The sequence below is a fragment of the Neoarius graeffei genome, chromosome 4 (assembly GCF_027579695.1).
Source record: "Neoarius graeffei isolate fNeoGra1 chromosome 4, fNeoGra1.pri, whole genome shotgun sequence".
Classification (NCBI taxonomy): Eukaryota; Metazoa; Chordata; class Actinopteri; order Siluriformes; family Ariidae; genus Neoarius; species Neoarius graeffei.
In genome coordinates this window covers 34,580,942-34,598,129 of record NC_083572.1, presented here as the reverse complement: position 1 = coordinate 34,598,129, position 17,188 = coordinate 34,580,942, and positions in this window count along the sequence as shown.

Sequence of the window (17,188 nt, the reverse complement as noted above, 5' to 3'; positions counted from 1 at the left end):
TGATGGCAAGAAAAAAAGTATGGTGAAGGCATGGTACAGCTCATGATCCAAAGCATACCACATCATTTGTAAAACACTGCGGAGGCAGTGTGATGGCTTGGGCATGCATGGCTGCCAGTGGCACTGGGTCACTAGTGTTTATTGATGATGTGACACAGGACAGAAGCAGCTGAATGAATTCTGAGGTATTCAGAGACATACTGTGTGCTCAAATCCAGCCAAATGCAGCCAAACTGATTGGTTGGCGTTTCATAATACAGATGGACAATGACCCAAAACATAAAGCCAAAGCACCCCAGGAGTTTATTAAAGCAAAGAAGTGGAATGTTTTTGAATGGCCAAGTCAGTCACCTGATTTCAACCCAATTGAGCATGCATTTCACTTGCTAAAGACTAAACTTCAGACAGAAAGGCCCACAAACAAACAACAACTGAAAACCGGTGCAGTAAAGCCCTGGCAGAGCATTAAAAAGGAGGAAACACAGCATCTGGTGATGTCCATGAGTTCAAGATTTCAGGCAGTCATTGCCAACAAAGGGTTTTCAACCAAGTATTAGAAATGAACATTTTATTTACAATTATTTAATTTGTCCAATTACTTTTGAGCCCCTGAAATGAAGGGATTGTGTTTAAAAAATGCTTTAGTTCCTCACATTTTTATGCAATCATTTTGTTCAACCCACTGAATTAAAGCTGAAAGTCTGAACTTCAACTGCATCTAACAATGTTGTCTCTGTCCAAATATTTATGGACCTAACTGTATATATATATATATATCCCAAACTTTGAATATCCCACGGAGCACCAGTGAAGCCATTATAACAAAATGGAAAGAATATGGCACCACTACAAACCTGACAAGGCCGCCCAGCAAAACTCACATACAGTATAATAAAGGGTCAATTCATGCAAGCCAGTATTCAATGGAGTCCACTAGCTGCTGTTGTTAGCAATCACATAGTACAGATTCTGTACTAGTTTGCCTATAAATACATATTTGGACAAAAATTATAAAGATACCATGGAGCTGAGTTGTTACATCAGAGTGACTCATGACCACTATTGCTTTTAATGACTTCCATTTACACACTGCATTTTCCAAGAGCATTAGCATTGCTACAAACTTAGCATTTAAATGTTGAATATGGAACAGTAACACCTAATTTACACATTGTCCTTTTGGCCTATTTAAATAATATTTACCTGTATATTGTATTAGATGGTGTAGCTTTTATCCATGGAGCATTCCATGCTCCTCCAGCTGATGAGAAATGACGGTACCTCCAGAGGGTCAGACTCATTCTTTCTTCTGTAGCTTACAGCCCCATGGATTTTTAAAATCCTTCTTAGTGTACACATACTTATTAAAATGTCGTCCACCATGCTCAGTTTTGCCATGTCTTAACCCAAGCATGAAGTATAACTCAAATAGAACACTCAAGCATGAAGTAGAAATCTAATTGGCTAAATGACCCATATTCCCTGGTTTATGGTCATTTTGCACAAAAGTCATTTAGCACAAATCTAAATTCCTTCCCCATAAGATCTAAGAACATTTTAATCTTTTTTTTTTTCTTATAAATGCCTACTGATTATGTTTAAATATGTCTGATGGATTTTTTTTTTAATGGAAGTTGCTGAGATTCTGATTGAATACGAGTGATTGTATGTCACCTCTCTGCCATCTTGGATGTAGCCAGTATGTTAGTCACCAATCCTCCCTCCAAACAATTTAACACAGTACACTAGTTCAACTACAGCTGACTTCCAGGTTTGTAATGTATATGTGATAAATAAAGGCTTCTAATTCTAAAACTCTAATCAGAATTTTTCTGTAACCAAGTTATTTTTTACTGGCAACAAAATTCAGGAAATCAACAGACTTCACTTTTATGAAGTTTAAATCTTACTTGGCTAGATAATGCATATGCAGTACTGACACATACTAGTAAACAATCCCGTTGCCATAGCAATGCAATTCTTGTCTAAAAAGATCGCTTTTCTCAGCGAATAAAAACAAAGAAAAGCATATCAGAAAAATACAAGGAAAATTTTTTTTTTTTTTTTGGGGGGGGGGGGCAAGAGTGGCATCGTCCATGATGTTCAATAGTTTGTCCATAGACCTCTTCTCTGCCACTGTCACCAGAGAGTCCAGCTTCATGCCGACCACAGAGTCGGCCCGCCAGATCAGTTTGTCCAGCCTGGATGTGTCCTTCTTGGATGTGCTGCCACCCCCACCACACCACGGTGTAAAACAGGACACTGGTGACCACAGACTGATAGAACATCCACAGGAGTTTCCTGTAGATATTAAAGGACTGCAGCCTCCTAAGGAAGTATAGCCTGCTCTGTCCCTTCCTGTATAAGTGATTGGTGTTGCAAGTCCAGTCCAGCTTGCTGTCCAGCCACAGCCCGAGGTACTTGTAGGAATCCACAGCCTCCACCTCGACTCCCTCGATCAGAACTGGTCGTGACCTTGGTCTGGACCTCCCAAAGTCAATGACCAGCTCCTTGGTCTTTGAGGTGTTGAGCTGCAGATGGTTCCTGTTGCACCACACAGCAAAGTCCCTCACCAGGCTTCTATACTCCTCCTCTCTGTCGTCACTGATACACCCAACGATGGCTGTGTCATCGGCAAACTTCTGAAAATGACACAGGTTGGAGTTGTAGCAGAAGTCCGCGGTGTACAGGGTGAAGAGAAGAGGGGCCAGCATCGTGCCCTGGGGTGCTCTGGTGCTGCTAATCATAGTGTCAGATGTGATGTCCTTCAGCCTGACGTACTGTGGCCTGTCAGTGAGGTAGCTGGAGATCCAGGTGACCCGGCAGGGGTCCACTCGCATCCTGTTCAGTTTGTCCTGAAGCAATAGGGGCTGGATGGTGTTGAAGGCACTCGAGAAGTCCAAGAAGAGGATCCTCACTGTGCCATTTCCCTTATCCAGATGCAAGTGGGCTTGGTATAGCAGGTAGAGTCGGTTCCTCCTACTCAAGCGAGTAGGACGCTTCTTTGCTTTGCTCCTGCTTTCTTAATCTTTATTTCTATACTTTACTTTCTCATTGACTTTCCACTATTTTATTCTTTTTTTAATTTTTTATCTTTATAAGCTTTTAATTTAATTTTAATTTAATTTCCACTTTTTTTTTTTTTAAATGCCAGGAAGCAAAAAATCCTGCAGAAAATGCATGGAATTAGAACAGAGGATTTCTATTCTGGAATCAAAGATTAATGCTCTGCCAAAGACGGACGAATTAAAAGCGATATCTCAGGAAAGGAGTACTGAAACAGTGGCTGAGAATGCAGAGATTGCGCTCCGACAGACTGAGGACATTGCAGACCAAGTGGAAGAATTCATAACTCAACCTGTAAGTACTGAAAACTGGCAAATGATGGGTGCTAAGCCAAAAAACAAAAACAGAAGAGTAATTACTTCAACACCAGCTCGTTCTACAAATTACAATAGGATCTACAATCCTATGGAAAATCCACAGCCTGTAAGGCTTCAGAACAAATTTGAATGCCTCAGGGATGTGGAAGAGGATTTGTCAAGCGGACAAACACATAGTAAAAAGAGATCACACCAAGATCGAAGAGCTGTGAGAAGAGGCAAAAAGCAGCTCGTAACACCACCTGATCCCACAACCCTTGTTCTTGGTGATTCCACTGTAAGACAATTAAAAGGTTATGAGATGATTATTTGTTGTCTTCCAAATGCATCCATCTCTGACACCAAAGACAGCATTTTGAAACTCATGTCCGAGCATAAAACTATTAAACGTATCGTTGTGCATGTGGGAGCAAACGATGTTTTCAGAGAACAGCTGTTTGTCCAAGATGATTTCCGAAAACTTTTTTCTGAGCTCTATAAGACTGGAATTCAATCTTTTATCAGTGGCCCACTCCCAGCGAGAGGAAGTTTTGCTTTTTCTCGACTCTTCAGTCTTAACACCTGGCTTGGAAAAACTTGTTCTTCATTTGGTATGAATTTCATAGACAATTTTAATCTTTTTTGGAATCGCAAAGAATTTTACAAGCCAAATAGCACTGAACTCAGCTGGATTGGAGCCAAAGTCTTAGCAGACCACTACAAACTTGCAATCTTTTCTCAGCCAGCACCGAGGAAAACAGTTGATAAGATGTCGCAGACTGGCATAGTTACAAAGCCTAAACAATCCTCTTTGCAAGTCATCATCAAGGACACACAAACATCTGACTTGCAGGCCTCCCAACATTCAAGGACAGACGACTCCATTTCTCCTCGGATGGATTTCCCAAATAGCATGAAAAAACTGCTCCCAATGGCTACACTTTCCTTTTCCAGCCCAAATCTGTCGCGACAAGCAGTGTATCCAGTACATCAAAATTGTGTTCGTCCAGGACTTTCAGCTGGCTACAAATCTTTTTCACCATCCAAAAGATACATGTCATCTCCAGTCCTTTCACCCTCAAACCAAATGGAACATTTAGAAAGTCTTGTTTGATGTAGTCTGGGTCCCTGCAAATGGATGTAATGTTGAAAAAAAGTTGGGACCCGATGTTGACACTATTCCTGTGTTGATAAGAAACAGAAAACATAGAGCACATTTAACCCTGGGGGTGAACCAATCTAATCTCCTTCCTGTTTTAAAACAGCATCAAAGTGCACAACCAAATATAGCTTCTAGAATTTCTGTAAAGCTAGCTCTTCTGAACATTAGATCACTTTTAAACAAGTCATTTTTAATTAATGATCTTATTTGTAAACACAATCTTGATTTTTTGCTTCTAACTGAAACCTGGCTGGATCAAGCAAATAGTGCTACCACCCTTATCGAAGCAGCTCCCCCAAATTTAAATTTTTTGAATGTTACCCGACAAGGGAAAGGTGGAGGGATCGCAAATATATTCAAAGTCTCTTTTCAATGTAAACAATCCTCACTTGGTGATTTTACGTCCTTTGAACACTTATGTGCACTTGTTACATGCTCTCCTAACATATTATTATTAACTATTTATAGGCCTCCGAGACATTCAGCCAAAGTCTTTCTTGAAGAGTTTGGTGAACTGTTATCAGTCATTTGCTTAGAGTTTGATTGTCTTATTATATCTGGGGATTTTAACTTGCATGTAGATAATACTGATAACATTTATGCCAAAGAACTATTTGCAATTATTGATAACTTTAACCTGGTACAACATGTACAGGGACCGACCCACTCTCGTGGTCATACTCTTGACCTCGTCATCACAAAGGGTCTTACTGTTTCTTATACTGTTGTTGACCTGGCATTATCTGATCATTTCTGTGTTTTCTTTGAAGTTTCTATGTCTCCTCACATTCAGAATAGCTCAACGACTATAGGTAGGAGAGTCATTAACGACAACACGTGTTCTTTTTGAGCAAGCTCTCTTACAGAACTCAACCAAAATGTCAGACTCTGTAGATGATTTACTGGAATTTTTTAATTTAAATATGACCCAAATTATGGATGATATTGCTCCATTCAAAATAAAAAGAGTCAATGATAAGCAGAAAGCACCATGGAAGCAGTACCCGGCTGTTAAACTGCTAAAGAGAGAATGTAGAAAGACTGAAAGAAAATGGCGCAAATCTAAACTTCACATCCATTATCAAATCCATAAAGAGATGCTTTGTAATTATAATTATGAAATTCGTAAAGCAAGACAGTCTTTCTTCTCCAACATCATCAGCAGGAATATGAACAATGCCCGTGTGCTATTTTCAACAGTAGAGAAGCTAACTAATGCCCCACCACAATTAGCACCTGAACTTCTATCAGTTAATAAATGCAATGAGTTTGCATCTTTTTTCAAAGGTAAAATTGATAAAATAAGGCAGAATATTTCTCATAATATATCTCAGTTGCAAAAAATTGAAAAACTGCAATCACCAATGACACAGATAGATAACTTTAACACAATGTCAGAATTTTGTTTAATTGATTATGAGACTCTTGAAAAAACTGTACAAAATCTCAGTTCTTCAACATCTGAATTGGACATTCTGCCCACCAACTTTTTTAAGTCTGTTCTTCATCTTATAATTACAGATGTGCTTCAAATTATAAATACATCCTTGGAGACTGGCGTTGTTCCTGTGTCCCTAAAAAAAGCTGTTGTAAAGCCCCTTCTTAAAAAAAATAATCTGGATCCTTCAGTGTTAAATAACTACAGGCCAATATCAAATCTACCATTCATCGGGAAAATCCTGGAAAAAATTGTCTTCAATCAATTAACTGCCTTCTTGATATCAAACAGCCGTTTTGATAATTTTCAGTCAGGATTTCGTGCCAATCATAGCACTGAAACAGCGTTGATTAAAGTTATAAATGACATACGTCTTAATACTGATGCAGGCAAAACATCGGTCCTGGTATTACTGGACCTCAGTGCAGCTTTTGATGCTGTTGATCACAACATACTGCTATATCGACTTGAACACTGGGTTGGATTGACTGGTAAAGTCATCAATTGGTTAAAATCATACTTAAAAGATAGAAGCTTCTTTGTTACCCTGGGAAATTGTTCCTCAACGTCAATGCCCTTGACCTGTGGTGTCCCCCAGGGGTCGATTCTTGGACCATTACTTTTCAACCTTTATATGCTCCCACTTGGGCAAATTATCAATAAAAATTCAATTTTGTATCACTGCTATGCAGATGATACCCAAATTTATTTTGCTCTATCACCAAATGACTATGCCCCCCTTGAATGTCTCTACCAGTGCATCGATCAAATCAATAGCTGGATGTCACAAAATTTTCTTCAGTTGAACACAGATAAAACAGAAGTAATTCTATTTGGAAAAAAAGATGAAAGACTCAGGATTACCACTATTCTTGACACAAAAGGGATTAAAACTAAAGAAATGGTTAAAAATCTTGGTGTTTTCATTGACAGCAAGCTAAACTTTGACAGTCACATGAAAGCAATCACTAAAACGGCATTTTATCACCTAAAAAACATTTCCAAACTAAGAGGACTTATGTCAAAAATGATCTGGAAAAACTAATACATGCCTTCATCTCTAGTAGGGTTGATTACTGCAATGGCCTTTTCACAGGCCTGCCAAAAAAGACCATCAAACGACTTCAGCTGGTTCAAAATGCAGCGGCGAGGGTTCTCACACGAACAAAAAGAACAGAGCACATTACCCCAATTCTAAGGTCCCTTCACTGGCTTCCAGTAAGCTACAGAATTGACTTTAAAGCATTGCTGCTGGTGTATAAATCTCTAAATGGTACAGGGCCCAATTACCTCTCTGATATGCTGCAGCGGCCTAACCCAATCAGATCTACCAGATCGCAACAGAAAAATTTACTATTAAAACCAGTTGTTAAAACAAAGTGTGGTGAAGCAGCTTTTAGCTACTATGCAGTACATCTATGGAACCAACTGCCAGAGGACATTAAAAATGCTCCTGCTGTTGGCAGCTTCAAATCTAGGTTAAAGACCAAGCTGTTTTCAGATGCTTTCTGTTAAATAATTAATATTTTTACATTTTTTATAATCTTTACTTTCTCTGCATGTTTTAAATTTACTTTAATTTTATTCTATTTTATTCCGCTGGTTTCTTTTTCATTTTCTCCTTTTTTCTTTTTGGCATTTTATCATTTTATTATTTTAGTTCTACTGTTGTTTAATTCTTATTATTTTCTTTTAATTCTTTTAATTAATTGTTTTAGATTAAAAATAAAATTATTTTATGTAATTTTATTTCTCTATTGTTTACTGTTTTTGTTTTTGCTTCTGTAAAGCACATTGAACTGCCATTGTGTATGAAATGTGCTATATAAATAAACTTGCCTTGCCTTGCCTTGCCTAGAGGATGCCGTCTTCCACATCAACACCTGCCCCGTACACAAACTGCAGACAGTCCTGGGCATGTTGTACCTGGGGTCTGAGGAGGCTGAGGAAGAGCCGCTCCAACATCTTCATCAGATGTGAAGTGAGTGCCACAGGTTGGAAGTCGTTCAGCTCGCTGGGCCGATTCTTTTTGGGAACTGGAACGATACATGATGTCTTCCAGAGGGTTGGCACTCTCCCCAGCTGCAGGCTGAGGTTGAAGATGCTTTGGAGTGGTTCACCCAGTTCAGCAGCGCAGGTCTTCAGTATTTGTGGACACACCTTGTCTGGACCTGCTGCTTTCCTGGGGTGAAGCTTCCTCAGTTGACCTCTGACCTGGTCTGCAGTAATGCATGGAGGAGTCTGTGTTGAGGTGGGGGAGGAGGGGGCTGCTGTGATGACTGGGGGGAGGTGTGTTGAGGGAAGAAGGAGAGATGGCTGCAGTGAGGGAGAGGGTGGGGGGGATGTAGGAGCTGTTTTCACAGAGTTTGCAAGTATTCTGTCAGGTATGCGGCAGTAGACAGATCTAAGTACAGGAAGAGTATTTATTTGCAGGTGTGATATTTACAAAAACAAAACATGAGGCAAGGTCAGAGTAAGGAAACACAAACGAAAGCAAAAGCAAAACAGAAAACAGTCATAAAGCAGAATATTTAACCAGAATCATAAACATGGCTAGAAACAAACATGACCTTGATAATGAAAATACTTCACAAAGTCTCTGTGAAAACAAGGTCCTTATACTGTATGCATATGCAGACTGCGCTCAAATCAGCATCAGGTGTTTCCCTGAACAACTGGGTCCCAAGAGCTTGCACAACGCGTTCTTTGAGCGAGCATGGCTGCTTGAGCTGTGCCAGATTCAAACATGCGAAGGCATGACAGTCAAGTGTTCGCCTGCTGTATGACCACAACTTTTAGCTCACCTGTATATTGCCAAGCATTGCCGCCCAAATGTCTCATTTTCATCAATAACCCATCACAAATAATGTTTCTACTAGTTAGGATCACCATAGGTGCAAGGACCCTACTGGATCCATAAGGAGGAGAAGTTTTTTTTCCTTATTCTTCTTCAAGATGGTCATTTTTGAGGTAGCTCCCATGGGCAAAAAATCATAATTTGGCACACACATCAGTGCTTGTGACAGTTACTCAGGAACAAAGCTGGGTGTTGCCTAGTGGCTCTATAGCACCACCATTTGTAATTAAATCCTTTGCCCAGAATATAGTTTCATGTACATGCAACAAATTTGTTACACGTGGGACTCCCTAAGATGAACACATTTGTATTATTCATTGCTTTAGCCTCACCCCACAGGAAGGGAGTTATTTTGGATTTTGTGCATTTTGACGTGTGACATTTTGAAATACTTGTCTTAGGCAGTTCATTGGATTCATGTCACATTTGTTATACATGATGTCAAAACATTTTTGATGTTAAATTGCAAATGTATTTTTGATAACTTGCAAGGCATTTGTGGCAGCAAGTGTGTGGTCGAGTATTGGCTGTGAATGGCAAGGAGTCAGGTTCAACCAGCAGGTAACATGTGACGAGGTACACCTGTGTCTAATTTCTGGCTGTCTATTAACATGAGTCTCTGTGTGTCTTTCAGATAGCCAGGAACAAGAGAGAGCTACAATGGTGCTTGAAAGTTTGTGAACCCTTTAGAATTTTCTATATTTCTGCATAAATATGACCTAAAACATCATCAGATTTTCACACAAGTCCTAAAACTAAATAAAGAGAACCCAGTTAAACAAATGAGACAAAAATATTATACTCTGTCATTTATTTATTGAGGAAAATGATCCAATATTACATATCTGTGAGTGACAAAAGTATGTGAACCTCTAGGATGAGCAGTTAATTTGAAGGTGAAATTAGAGTCAGGTGTTTTCAAATCAATGGGATGACAATCAGGTGTGAGTGGGCACCCTGTTTTATTTAAAGAACAGGGATCTATCAAAGTTTGATCTTCATAACACATGTTTGTGGAAGTGTATCATGGCGCAAACAAAGGAGATTTCTGAGGACCTCAGAAAAAGCGTTATTGATGCTCATTAGGCTGGAAAAGGTTACAAAACCATCTCTAAAGAGTTGGGACTCCACCAATCCACAGTCAGACAGATTGTGTACAAATGGAGGAAATTCAAGACCATTGTTACCCTCCCCAGGAGTGGTCGACCAACAAAGATCACTCCAAGAGCAAGGTGTGTAATAGTCGGCGAGGTCAAAAAGGACCCCACAGTAACTTCTAAGCAACTGAAGGCCTCTCTCACATTGGCTAATGGTCATGTTCATGAGTCCACCATCAGGAGAACAATGAACAACAATGGTGTGCATGGCAGGGTTGCAAGGAGAAAGCCACTGCTCTCCAAAAAGAACATTGCTGCTCGTTTGCAGTTTGCTAAAGATCATGTGGACAAGCAAAAAGGCTATTTGAAAAATTTTTTGTGGACGGATGAGACCGAAATAGAAAATTTTGGTTACAATGAGAAGTGTTATGTTTGGAAAAGGAAAACACTGCATTCCAGCATAAGAACCTTATCCCATCTATGAAACATGATGGTGGTAGTATCATGGATTGGGCCTGTTTTGCTGCATCTGGGTCAGGACGGCTTGCAGTCATTGATGGAACAATGAATTCTGAATTATACCAGCGAATTCTAAAGGAAAATGTCAGGACATCTGTCCATGAACTGAACCTCAGAGCAGGTGGGTCATGCAGCAAGACAACAACCCTAAGCACACAAGTTATTCTACCAAAGAATGGTTAAAGAAGAATAAAAAGTTAATGTTTTGGAATGGCCAAGTCAAAGTCCTGACCTTAATCCAATCAAGATGTTGTGGAAGGACATGAAGCGAGCAGTTCATGTGAGGAAACCCACCAACATCCCAGAGTTGAAGCTGTTCTGTACGGAGGAATGGGCTAAAATTCCTCCAAGCCGGTGTGCATGACTGATCAATTACCGGAAACATTTAGTTGCAGTTATTGCTAGGGATGTCCCGATCCGATCACGTGATCGGAAATCCGGCCCGATCACGTGGTTTCAGACTCGATCGGAATCGGGCATTACCTCCCGATCAGGGATCGGATATATATCTATATAATATATTCTCATTTTTAACACATCAATAGCTATGCGTTGGCACAGAGTGAGACCAGACCTCTTGTCTCAACACACCAACATCAACGTGTGCGGCATGACATCACTTTGTAGCAGAGACGCTATTGGTTATTGGCTGCCTGTTGCTGGCAAAGTTGAACACGGAAGCAGTTCAAAGCGGAAAGCAAAGCATGTCTGAGGTGTGGCAGTATTTCAAAGTTGATGACAGCAACATTGCCATAGCAAACTGTGAAATATGTAAAGTTGGAATTTCAAGGGGTGGACAGGAAAGGGCCGCATTTAATATGACAAACCTGATATGGCACCTGAAAAACAAACACCCAACACAATACAGCGAGTTTACACAGGCAACGCAGCCAAAGACGACTCAGCTCACGCTGCAGGAGAGTTTAAAAAGGAAAGAAAAAATGCCCCGTGAAAGCGCAAAGGCACAGGAGACCATAGCCAAGATAGCACAGATGATTGCAATGAGTGACCTGCCGTTGCCTTTGTAGAGAACCCTGGGTTTCTTATGCTTATGGAGCACGTAGAACCTCGATTTAAAATGCCATCTCGTCACTATTTCACCAAGAAAGCTCTGCCAGCCCTTAATAAGAAGATTTCTGACACACTACGTGTCCTGTTATCAGATGTACCCCATGTTTCGTTCACCACAGACATCTGGAGTTCGTCGGTGGCTCCCATGTCTCTACTAAGCCTTACCGCACAGTGGATTGATTCAAGTTTTGTTTTGCGCCGTACGACCCTACATGCCCAGGAATTTCGCAGATCGCACACTGCAGAACGCATCCAGCAAGCGATGGAAAATATGCTAATAAACTGGGGAATTGACAAGCAACGGGTCCACATAATTTTGCGCGACAACGCAGCAAATATGAAGAAAGCTATGAGGGATATGGGGGTGCCGAGTCTGGGCTGCGTAGCCCATTCCTGTCAACTCTGTGTGCATGAGGGCCTGCTGTCTCAGCGCAGCGTGACCGAGACCCTGGCCAATGCAAGGAAGATAGTAGGCCATTTTAAACACTCCCCGTTGGCCTACTCTCGACTAGAAGACATCCAGATGGAGCTTCATATGGATATTAAGCACCTACAGCAAGATGTACCGGTGAGATTCATCTCGTCATTCTTTAATATATTTTTATTTTATTATTTATTTCCCATACACTTGATTTAGTAAGCCACATATATTACGTGCTCTGCACCTAATTTGCACAAAAAATAAAGTGAACCATGTTGTTTTATGTGCAGACACGATGGAACAACAGCCTCTACATGCTGCAGAGCCTACTGGAACAAAAACGCGCTCTTAGTGTGTTTGCAGCTGAGCGCACTCTACCAGCTACACTGTCAGCTCACCAGTGGGAGCTGATGAAGAAGACTGCTGATGTGCTATCCCCCTTTGAAGAGCTGACCAGGGATGTGAGCAGGGAGACTGCAACAGCAGCTGATGTGATCCCTGCCATAACAGATAATTTGTATTTTAATTTATTAGTTTATACTGTAACATTTATTGATGTTTGAAAAAAAAATTATCTCATGCATTCATTAAGTCAATCATTCACTCATTAGTCCTCAGACATGTTCTATCTCGGGAGGATGATGATGATGACCAGTGAATAAAAACAATGAAGAGGACTCTCCTGGAGGCAGTGGAGAAGCGCTTTGCTGATGTTGAAACTGAGCCACTCTACTACATCGCCACTCTTCTAGATCCCAGATACAAAGATGGGCAAGTATAGTAAAATTAAAATGCACCTCTAAATGTTTATATAAAGTCAAGTCATCCCCAGACACCAGTACTAAACCAATTTATTTTTTAAATTTCTTTTTAATTTAGTTTTGAGAAATTTAGTTCTAAGGTTAGATTTTTTTCATTTTTACATTGTTTATTAATTGAGTACATGTGTAGGAAGTTGCCTAACTGAAGAGCTGTGCTTTGTGGTGTCTCAGTCTTGTCTCATTATTTTGAATTGTTAATCTGTTTCTAGCTTTTTCACAAAGTCAGCCAACCTGTTGCTTGCAAAGGAACATCTTATCCAGGAGGTGACAAAGGCAGAGGAGAGGAGGACTGCCAGTGTAGTGGCAGAGGAAAATGAGGCCACAGCAGAGCCAGTGAGCAAGGCACCACAACATGAAGCATGTAGCAGCCTGGACATCGCCTTTGAGGAAATCTTACGAGAGAGGCAATCACAGGGACGGTCCGTGAGTACCACATCAGCAGAAACTCAAGTGCAGACCTACCTCTCAGAAAAAAACACCCCTAAGAAAAGTGACCCACTTCAATATTGGAAAGAACATGCCATTCAGTTTCCATCTATGGTTGCTGTTGCAACCCAGTATCTCAGTGCCCCCTGCAGCTCTGTGGACAGTGAGAGACTTTTTAGTGCTGTTGCAAACATGTTGGATGACAAAAGAAACAGGATCAAACATGCTTGTTTTCATCAAGAAAAACATTCATTTCCTTAATTGAAATTACTGTATACCACTGTGAGATGCGTTCTTAAAAGCAAATTACTGGCAGTGTGGCACTTTTATTTTTTTATTTGTTTACATTCCTGCCAGGTATTTTAAGGTTATGTTTTTAATTTATGTTATTTATTGTTCAAACTACCTCACGTAAGTGCTCTGTTTGCTAACGGAGTTGTTGGATGTTAAAAATAAGGTGTTAAATAAAAAATGAGGAACATCCTGGATCCGTTTCTTTCCTCGTCTTTATTATTTTTTATGGATTATAAGAAGTATTGGATCGGGATTCGGTATCGGCAGATACTCAAAATCAAATGATCGGTATCGGATCAGAGGGCAAAAAAACCTGATCGGGACATCCCTAGTTATTGCTGCACAAGGGGGTCACACCAGATAGTGAAAGCAAAGGTTCACATACTTTTGCCACTCACAGATATGTAATATTGGATCATTTTCCTCAACCAATAAATGACCAAGTATAATATTTTTGTCTCATTTGTTTACCTGGGTTCTCTTTATGTACTTTTAGAACTTGTGTGAAAATCTGATGATGTTTTAGGTAATATTTATGCAGAAATATAGAAAATTCTAAAGGGTTCACAAACTTTCAAGCACCACTGTATGTCACACACTATGCGAATTGTACAAATTACTGGGGATTAAATCGATTTGTGCTGGTGTTTATCATCCGTAAATGGATGGATTGGTTGAACAGTTTAACCAAACCCTTAAAAACATGATTCGTAAGTTCATTCATGGGGACACTTAAAAAGTGGGATAGATGGCTAGACCTTCTGTTGTTTGCAGTACACGAAGTCCCACAAGCCTCCACCGGGTTTTCCCCATTTGAATTGCTGTATGGGTGCAAGCTCCATGGCGTCTTAGACATCATTAGAGAGAACTGGGAGGAGGAGCCTTCTCAAAAGCAAAAATGACATTCAATACATTCTTGACCTGAGAGCAAACTCCATGCACTGAGTCACATAACCCAGGAGAATTTCCTACAGGCCCAAGAATGTCAATCTCGCCTGTACAACAGAGGGACACAGCTAAAGGAATTTGCACCAGGAGATACAGTCCTCATTTTACTTTCCACCTCAAGCTCATAATTACTCACCAAGTGGCAAGGGTCCTTTGAGGTCTCATCTCATCTCATTATCTCTAACCGCTTTATCCTGTTCTACAGGGTCGCAGGCAAGCTGGAGCCTATCCCAGCTGACTACGGGTGAAAGGCGGGGTACACCCTGGACAAGTCGCCAGGTCATCACAGGGCTTCCTTTGAGGTCATACAGCAAATTGGGGAAGATGACTATGAGGTCAGGCATCCAGATACAGGCGACACATGTTAAATTTACCACCTCACTCTCCTGAACGGTGGAGAGAGGAGGTTTCCGTGGCTCTGACAATGCTAGTTCTGAAGACAGCAGAGCTGGGACAGGAGGTAAGTCTAAAAAGTCTGGCCCAATTCACCCCAGTCCCTTATGGAAACCACATCTCACTGTCCCAGAGAGCAGAGGTTATTAGGTTGCAGGAGGAATTCCTTCAATGTGTTTTTGCCCCTCCCTGGTCACACTAACCTCATAGAACACCACACTGAGACTCCCCCAGGGGTGGTGGTGTGCAGCCGCCCATATCGGCTCCCCGATCACAAGAAAAATGTGGTTCAAGATGAACTCCAGGCTATGCTTAAGATGGTGGTAAATGAGGAGTCGCACAGTGACCGGAGCAGCCCAGTGGTCTTGGTTCCCAAGACTGACTGGTTGGTCCAGTTCTGTGTGGACTACAGAAAAGTCAACATAGTGTCTAAATTTGACGCATATCCAATGCTTCGCATTGATGAACTGCTCGATCAGTTAGGCACGGCTCACATTTACTTGACAATGGATTTATCAAAGGGATATTGGCAGATCACCCTGACTCCATTATCTCACGAGAAAATGGCCTTTTCCACTCTGGTTTACACCAATTTGTCACCCTCCCTTTTGGGTTGTTTGGGGCCCCAGACATGTTTCAGTGTCTCATGGACTGAATTCTCTATTCCCACAATATATATGCAGTGGCCTATCTACAGTGGTGCTTGAAAGTTTGTGAACCCTTTAGAATTTTCTATATTTCTCCATAAATATGACCTAAAAGATTTTCATACAAGTCCTAAAAGTAGATAAAGAGAGCCCAGTTAAACAAATGAGACAAAAATATTATACTTGGTCATTTATTTATTGAGGAAAATGATCCAATATTACATATCTGTGAGTGGCAAAAGTATGTGAACCTCTAGGATTAGCAGTTAATTTGAAGGTGAAATTAGAGTCAGGTGTTTTCAATCAATGGGATGACAATCAGGTGTGAGTGGGCACCCTGTTTTATTTAAAGAACAGGGATCTCTCAAAGTCTGATCTTCACAACACATGTTTGTGGAAGTGTATCATGGCACGAACAAAGGAGATTTCTAAGGACCTCAGAAAAATTATTGTTGATGCTCATCAGGCTGGAAAAGGTTACAAAACCATCTCTAAAGAGTTTGGACTCCACCAATCCACAGTCAGACAGATCGTGTACAAATGGAGGAAATTCAAGACCATTGTTACCCTCCCCAGGAGTGGTCGACCAACAAAGATCACTCCAAGAGCAAGGCGTGTAATAGTCAGCGAGGTCACAAAGGACCCCAGGGTAACTTCTAAGCAACTGAAGGCCTTTCTCACATTGGTTAATGTTAATGAGTCCACCATCAGGAGAACACTGAACAACAATGGTGTGCATGGCAGGGTTGCAAGGAGAAAGCCACTGCTCTCCAAAAAGAACATTGCTGCTCATCTGCAGTTTGCTAAAGGTCATGTGTACAAGCCAGAAGGCTATTGGAAAAATGTTTTGTGGACAGATGAGACCAAAATGGAAATTTTGGTTTAAATGAGAAGCATTATGTTTGGAGGAAGGAAAACACTGCATTCCAGCATAAGAACCTTATCCCATCTGTGAAATATGGTGGTGGTAGTATCATGGTTTGGGCCTGTTTTGATGCATCTGGGCCAGGACGGCTTGCCATCATTGATGGAACAATGAATTGTGAATTATACCAGCGAATTCTAAAGGAAAATGTCAGGACATCTGTCCATGAACTGAATCTCAAGAGAAGGTGGGTCATGCAGCAAGACAACGACCCTTAGCACACAAGTCGTTCTACCAAAGAATGGTTAAAGAAGAATAAAGTTAATGTTTTGGAATGGCCAAGTCAAAGTCCTGACCTTAATCCAATGGAAATGTTGTGGAAGGACCTGAAGCGAGCAGTTCATGTGAGGAAACCCACCAACATCCCAGAGTTGAAGCTGTTGTGTCCAGAGGAATGGGCTAAAATTCCTCCAAGCTGGTGTGCACGACTGATCAACAGTTACCAGAAACGTTTAGTTGCAGTTATTGCTGCACAAGGGGATCACATCAGATACTGAAAGCAAAGATTCACATACTTTTCCCACTCACAGATATGTAATATTGGATCATTTTCCTCAATAAGTAAATGACCAAGTATAATATTTTTGTCTCATTTGTTTAACTGGGCTCTCTTTATCTACTTTTAGGACTTGTGTGAAAATCTAATGATGTTTTAGGTTATATTTATGCAGAAATATAGAAAATTCTAAAGGGTTCACAAACTTTCAAGCACCACTGTAGATGACAATCATTTATAGCAATGATTGAGAGTGGCATCTCCACCAGCTCAGGGCCGTCCTGAGGTTGCTGAGACATGCTGGGCTCACA